At 48.8% G+C, this 7,640-nt stretch overlaps 1 non-coding gene across 1 annotated transcript; it reads left to right on the forward strand.

Moving 5' to 3' along the window:
• The first annotated feature begins 3,848 nt into the window (after nt 1-3,848).
• On the forward strand, nt 3,849-3,952 carry LOC120363837 (small nucleolar RNA U13). Its single transcript, XR_005579270.1, has one exon. It is a non-coding gene; the product is annotated as a small nucleolar RNA U13 (small nucleolar RNA).
• The last annotated feature ends 3,688 nt before the right edge of the window (nt 3,953-7,640 follow it).

The raw sequence follows: 7,640 nt of genomic DNA on the forward strand, positions 1-7,640 counted from the left end.
CATCTGGGCAGGAGCGGAAAAGCTGAAGGCAGTTGGGATGCGGCACTGGGAGGGTTCCCACTGGTTCCCACCCCCGTGTTTCAGTTCCTGAATCAGCTGCTGAGACAGGTGCTTACAGAGCGGGGCTGCAGTGAAATGTGGACAGCAGACATAATTATCACCACATTGTGCAGGGTGTGGGGGCTACACTGTGTCTGTCTCAGGATTGTTCATCTACAGTATGGGGGTAGACACATGTATCTCAGAAACAGAACTGGAGAAGTCAGCGGACTGATGGAAGCTTAGGGTGACCACCATCGCAGTTTGCCCAGGACTGTCAGGGTTTTAGTACTGAAAGTCACCCATCCTGAAGAATGCCTCAGTCCAGGGCAAGGGTTGATAGACATCCTGTAATAAGCCATCCCAAAACTTAGGCACTAAAACAACAGTCATTCCTCATTTCTATGTGTGTGTGTGTTTTGTTTCTTGAGACGGAGTCTTGCTCTGTCACCCAGGCTGGAGCACAGTGGTGTGATCTCAGCTCACTGCAGCCTCCGCCTCCCTGGTTCAAGCAGTTCTCCTGCCTCAGCCTCCCAAGTAGCTGGGATTACAGGCATGCACCATCGCACCCAGCTAATTTTTGTAATTTTAGTAGAGACAGGGTTTCACCTTGTTGGCCATGCTGGTCTCGAACTCCTGACCTCAGGTGACCCACCCACCTCAGCCTTCCAAAGTGCTGGGATTACAAGCGTGAGCCACTGCACCCAGCTGGCCATTTCTATGTATTTTGCTCATGAATGTGCAGCTTGGGACTCGGCAGGGACCACTTGTCTCTGCTCTGGGTGGCATCGGCCCAACTGGGAGCTGGAAGGTCCCTTTCCAAGGTGGGTCGCCCTGTGGGCTAGCAGCAGGGAACTCAGCCACTATTGTCATGTAGGGTACAAAAGCCACACAGACAAGACCACCTCAAGCCAAACTGTAGCCAGACTGCTGCTGTCAGAAGCCCCCACCTCATCGGCTGGCAATAGGACCTGTGGACCCTGGCCCTGCAAGAGAGGGTTGAGGAAGGATCAAGTCAGAGGCCCGAGATGTCCAGCAAAGGCTTTGGATTCTGAAGTCAGTGGAGAAGCCAAATCTTTTGTTGTCAAAATGACCCTTTAAAAATCCCTTAAGCACTGGAGGTCCATAGACATCTCTCCCCAAGCCTGGCTGGCTGGGACCTTCTCTGACAATGGGCAAGTTTACTCTGGGTCCACAGGTTGAGCACAAAATGAAGAAGTAGGCTTGGTTTGGGATCTTGCAGGAAGAGTATCTGCTGAATCTGAAGGCAGCAGACTCCAGCGAGGAGGGCACTGGGAGCACCTGGGACATCACAGGTGTTCCCGCCCCCCCCCTCTGCAACACCCAGCAATGCTGCCAGGAAGAGCCTTCCTTTTCCTAGCAGGCACGGGCCTCCCTGGCACTTTGATAAATAGGTGAAGATGAGGGATTCCTCTTGCCAAACATGATTTGATTGGATTAAAATAATGTTTTGGGTTTCTTTTTTTCAGATGGTGTCTCACTCTGTCACCAGGCTGAAGTGCAGTGGTGCAATCTCGGCTCACTGTAACCTTCACCTCCCGATGCAAATGATTCTCCTGCCTCAGCCTCCCTAGTAGCTGGGACTACAGGCGTGCACCACCATGCCCAGCTAATTTTTGTTTTTGTTTTTGTTTTTTTCTCAGTAGAGATGGGGTTTCACCATGTTGGCCAGGATGGTCTCGATCTCTTGACCTTGTGACCCATCTGCCTCAGCCTCCCAAAGTGCTTGGATTACAGGCATGAGCCACCATGCCCGGCCTTAAAAGAAAATTTATAGTTTATTTTTTCTTAATATTTCTTATCCTACTAAACAGTAATTCACAATACTAATTCTATTAAGCTCATTATTAAGGACAAGACATGCTGTTACCCTCACAACCCCACAGCCCTCATAGCACAATACCTTGTATCTACTATGTATTCAACAAATATTTGTCTCATAAATGGATTAGAAGGATCCTTCTAAATGATAATGAAAGTAAATATAGAATGCCAACACTATAGATGCCATTCCCGTTGCCAGTGGCTGTTCATCACGGTGACAAAGCCAGCTGTCCTGGAGTGTCTGAGCATGAGTAATGGACTTAAATAGAACTGAACTCACCACCCACCTAGAGTGGGAGAGGAAGTATTGCTGAAGCCTTACACGTTAGCGAACAAGAGCATCCCCTTCCAGAAGGGCATCAAGAATGACATCTGTTAGGTGCGGGAGAAAGACTAGAAGGCTGAAGGCACCCCAGAATATCCACAGGGGGCTAGAAATGGATGGTTTTTTTTCTGGCTTTATTTTTATTTTCTAAATTTTCTAAAAAGGCTGTGCAGGACTCTCATAAGAAAAAATAATATAAAAGGAAAAAAGATGATCTGCTGGACAAAATGAACTTTCTTTCATCAGATCATAATAATAGGTAACAATTATCAAGAGCCTTCTACATACTGGGCACTGTTCTGAGACTTTAACAATCCTCACAATCACACAGTGGGGGTACATACTGAGCGCATCACTCTTACAGATGATAGGGCTAAGCACAGTGGGGCAAGTAACTGGCTCGAGGTCATGGGGTCATTTACAGAGCCGTGGAGGCAGCACCTCAGTTCCTTTCCCGGTGATATCATTTGGCTGTGTCCCCACCCAGATCTCATCTTGAACGCCCACGTGTTGTGGAAGGGACCCATTGGGAGGTGATTGAATCATGGGGGCAGGTCTTTCCCGTGCTGGTCTTGTGACAGTGAATAAGACTCAAGAGGTGTAATGGTTCTGTAAGGAGGAGTTTCCCTTCACAAGCTCTCTCTCTCTTTGCCTGCTGGCATCCACGTAAGACGTGACTTGTCCCTCCTTGCCTTCCACCGTGGTTGTGAGGCTTCCTCAGCCACGTGGAATTGTAAGTTTGCTAAACCTCTTTCTTTTGTAAATTGTTCAGTCTCAGGTATGTCTTTATCAGCAGTTTGAAAATGCATTAATACACCCAGAGAACAGAGGTACCTGGTGCTGGACCACTGAGTCTATACTGCACAGTCTTGTTCCAGGCAGAGCTTCTGCATTTAAGCCACCTGAGGAGCTTATTCCACCTCAACTTTCGGGTTCTCCCCTCCCCTGCCTGCAGTGTGCCTTTAAATGTTTAACAGCAACGGTCAGGTTAGTAGCCCTGGATTACAACCTTTGCCCATTTCCATGGTGTCAATACTCCCACCGTGGCCAATTCCAGGCTACCAGTGTGGAATCACTGAGCATGCAGTGACTTAGGAAGAGATAATGCAGTCATATAATGGTGACTATTTATAGCAATGGGGGCACATGCTGAGAAATGAGTCATTGGGTCAGTTTTATCATTGTGCGAACATCACAGAATGGACTTACACAAACCTCAATGCTGTAGCCTCCTACACACTGAGGCTGTATGGTATGGCCTGTTGATCCTAGGCTGCAGACCTATACAGTGGGTTACTATGCTGAGGACTGCAGGCAATCATAACACAGTGACAAGGATTTGTGTATCTAAACATAGAAAAGAGGCAGTGGAGGCTGGGCACGGTGGCTCACACCTGTAATCCCAGGACTTTTCAAGGCCGAGGTGGGCAGATCATCCGAGGTCAGGAAGGAAGCCCTAACTGAGATATTATGCCAAGCTTTCAAGGTACTAATGTCTAATGAGAGACATCGGCTCTGGGTAGTGAAGGGATCATCCTGTTGTGCAACAACCAAGGGACAGAATCACACGGTCTCTGTTTTGTGCTGCTATAACAGAATACTTGGGACAAGGTAATTTATCAGAAATGTATTTGGCTTGATCCCTTTGTAGTTCATGAGCATGATGATTAGGTGTTCACATGCATATATGAGATGTGCCACACTCGAATCTTGTTACAACGTCAGCACGTTACCCATCAGATCTGAAAAAAATAGAAAAGAAATGTATTTGGCTCCTAGTTCTGGAGGCTGGGAAGTCCAAGAGCATGGCGCTGGCATCTAGCGAGGACCTCTGTGCCACGTCATGTCATGGTTCAAGGCGGAAGGGCAAGAGCAGATGAGAGTGAGAGGGCAAGAGGGACTCACTTTTATAACGACCCACTCTCAAGATAACTCACTCCTAAGACAAAAGCATTAAGTGCTCCATGAATACAGCGCCCTTCTGACCTAATCACCTCTCGTAAGGCCTCACCTCTAAACACTATTGCACTGAGGATTATGTTTCCAACATAGGAACTTCAGGGGACACATTCAAACCATAGCAAAAGCATAATAATAATAGCCAGTATTTACTGAGCATTTACTGCTTGCTACGGATTAGGCGAAGAGCTTTAGTGCTGTCCTGTCGTATTCTCACAAGAACCCTCTCATACAGACACCATTTCTATCTCCATTTAACAGATAAGGAATCTGAGGCTTAAGGAAGCCAATTCATTTGCCAAACAGTAGTTCGAAGCCAGTCTCACACTGAAGCCCAGGCCTTAATCTTTTATGCTGTTAAGAGTGATCTGAGGCCACGGTCATGGCTGCCTCTCCATTTTGCCCAGAAGCTTTATTTGCTAAAGTCAGCACTCACTTGGCAATCCCAGGGTCAGGTTGGACCAGAGTCAGAACACTGAATGCATTCTCCGGCAGTGGGGGCCGAAGCTGTGGGAAGCACACGCTGGCTTCCTGGCTGTAAAGTTAGAAACTGCCACAGCAGAGGGGCTTTACAGGGAAGATTATGGGAACTGTCCTAGCCAGGGACTCTGTCTCCACCCACTACACAAATAGAAATGAAAAGACCTCTATCTTGGGATTAACTGGGTTCTTTTCTTTGTAAATCCTTTCTAAATATTAATCTAAGCTCCCAACCCTCATAGCTAATGTTTCCTTTAAGTTTACAGTTAACATATGGGAAAATCATTGCGAATCAGTGACAGCCTTGGCAGCTACTCCTGAAGAGGTGGGTGTCTGGAGACTCACAGCGCCCTGGAGGGAGCCGACACCTCAGGCCTCACGGTGCCTTCATTTTCTAGTGAGCTGAGGATCAGTGTCAAGACTATGACCTGGCCTCCAGACTTGGATTCCCGGGATCCATTCCCTCTGCTGCGCTGCTGGGTTCTAGCAAGCATCCACAGCCCCCTGGTGCCCCAGCAATCAGAATATCTGCCCTTTTCTCCAGGAGAGAGAATAAACTATGCAAACAGTAGCCAGATACCTGCCCTGTCCTGGAAGGAATGCTGGGAGCTGGCAGAGAGGGGAAGATGTGACATGGAAGCGCCTGACCCTGGGTAGAGGCAACAGGAGCACAGGCAGGGCCTTGGGTGGGTTCAATCCGGGGACCACGGCAGGGAGCCCTGGACGTCATGAACAGGAGAGCTCTGGTCCTGCTTCTAGAATGACCCTGAGGGGAACAGGATCAGAAAGACTTTGGGACCATGCCAACCCCAGCCAGGAGTTGAGACACGAGGACTTTCTGGACACCGAAGTTAAAACTGGAACTTGCACCACTGCCTGAGTCAGCTCTGCTGAGTCAGCTCTGCTGTTGCCCTCGTATTTGGAGCACTTCTGTTGCACAGCTCCAGGGAGCATCATTTACACAGAAGACGGTGGCAATCCCCTCACTCTTATTCTTTCTCTTTAAACAGAAAGACCAACTATAGTGTGAGCCGCTCATTCAACAAGCGTTCACTGGGCATCTAGGGCCAGCCGCACAGTTAATAAGCAGTCACGGTTCCTGACTTCATGGAGCCTGAAGTGTGATGGAGTTTGGCAGAAAACACATATCCAATGCCTAAATGAAATCAACTATGGGAAAGACAGCAAATGAACACTCATATGCATGCACGTCCCATGCTTCCAGGACCTGCGGCCCCCAGCCTGGCAGTCACGACCCTCAGACACTCGCCAGGGAGAAGTGGGAAATCTCTCCTAAGCTGGGGGAGGGAAAACTCTGCTTCGGCCAGACCCACCACCTGAACATCAAGGAGCTCAGGTCACATGCTTAACAGGCCTTTCCAGAACAGCGAGCCTTCCTGGGGACCCATCGAAGCAGCTGACTGCGTCCCAGATACTTTAGTGCCTGGAGGATGTGAAGTCCCAACCGGAAGCAGTGCAGGGTGTCTGGCACCGGCATGGCTGAGTTTGGGGTGTGAGAGGCTGTGGAGGAGGCCTGCCTTGCATCTCCCACTGACACACACCTGCTGCTGCCAGCCTCCCAAGGGCCACAGACGCAAGAGCGCCTTGCTCTCTCAACAGGTGTTCCCCTCAGGCTTTCCCAAAACAGTGCGCTCACGGGGGCTGAAGGGCATTTCTCTCTGAAATTCCCCTGCAAAGGCAATCAACAGATTGCAGTGAGACTTTTTGTCATGGCCTCCTCTTTCATAAAGTCCTTGTTGTCTGTAATAATCCTGTGTCCAGCTCAGAGGCTGCTCCAAAAGCAACAGACTGCCCCACCCAATGGCAGAGCCCACAGGTCAAACTCCCCCCAAGGGGACACCATTTTACCCAGTCGAGGTAAAAGAGACTTTGAAAGTCCCCACCTGACACTCATAAAGATGGTCTCATTTCAGAGTTATTACGTGGATTTCTCCCCCAAGACGATGGAACTTTTTCATACATTAAAGATTAATTGAATGCAAATGGAAGAGCTTGGTCTCTGAGATCAGAAAGACCTGGGTTCAAATTCTGACTCTGCTATTTAAACCTATGTGGCCTCAGGCAACATGACTTCTCTGAGCCTATCACCCAGTCTGTAAAATAGTGATAATAACTGTGCCAGCATTCACAGCAGAGATGGGGGATAGCATAGAGAGTCTCACAGCACATGGTAGGCTCTCAGAAAATGGGAGCTCCTATCTTTATTTTGTATTTGGTTTTTCAAACCCATCTTCAGAGGCAGCTGTGAAAGTGCATTTCATCTGTGGATGGGTTGTTTGTTGTAATACACTGGCAGAAACAGATGCCATTTTCCAGTCTTTACACAACTGGATTCTTCTGTAATTGGTTTTTGTTCCATGGAAAAGGCTTGCCTGCCCATGGATCCCATTCTTCCTCCACCCCCGACATGAGCGAGTGCTCTCTGCTTCTCACTGGGCCACTCCCCACCACGCTGTGCCATCCATGGCATTTGTGCTGAGGTCTCACTTTCCTTCAGACTGAGAGGATCAAATACCCTGGTCAGCGACTGTGGTTCCTGCGGCCACCGGCCCACCTGCTCGACCTGGGGCTGTGGCTGGGAGGCCGGATCCAGAGGCAGTGTTTCTTGTCAAGTTTCCCTCAGATCCTGCTATGGGAGAAGAGTGTGCATGTGATCAGCATAAAAATTCCCCCAATCTTTGCTGGAAGGAAAATATTTCTAACAGGGAAACACTGAATGGATTGTACATGTGAGATACGTAGCACCTGCATCTGAATCTGTCAGCCATCATCCATCCATTCATCCACCTATTCGTCCATCCATCTGTTCATCTGTCTACCCATTCATCCATCCGTCTGTTCATCTGTCCATCTGTCCATCTGTTCGTCTGTCCATCCATCTATCCATCCATCCATTCATCCACCCATCCGTCCCTCCATCTATTCTTCCTGCATTACGTGTCCTTGTGTTGAGTGCCTGTCATAAGCATGT

The sequence above is a fragment of the Saimiri boliviensis genome, chromosome 3 (assembly GCF_048565385.1).
Source record: "Saimiri boliviensis isolate mSaiBol1 chromosome 3, mSaiBol1.pri, whole genome shotgun sequence".
In the NCBI taxonomy this organism is placed as follows: domain Eukaryota; kingdom Metazoa; phylum Chordata; class Mammalia; order Primates; family Cebidae; genus Saimiri; species Saimiri boliviensis.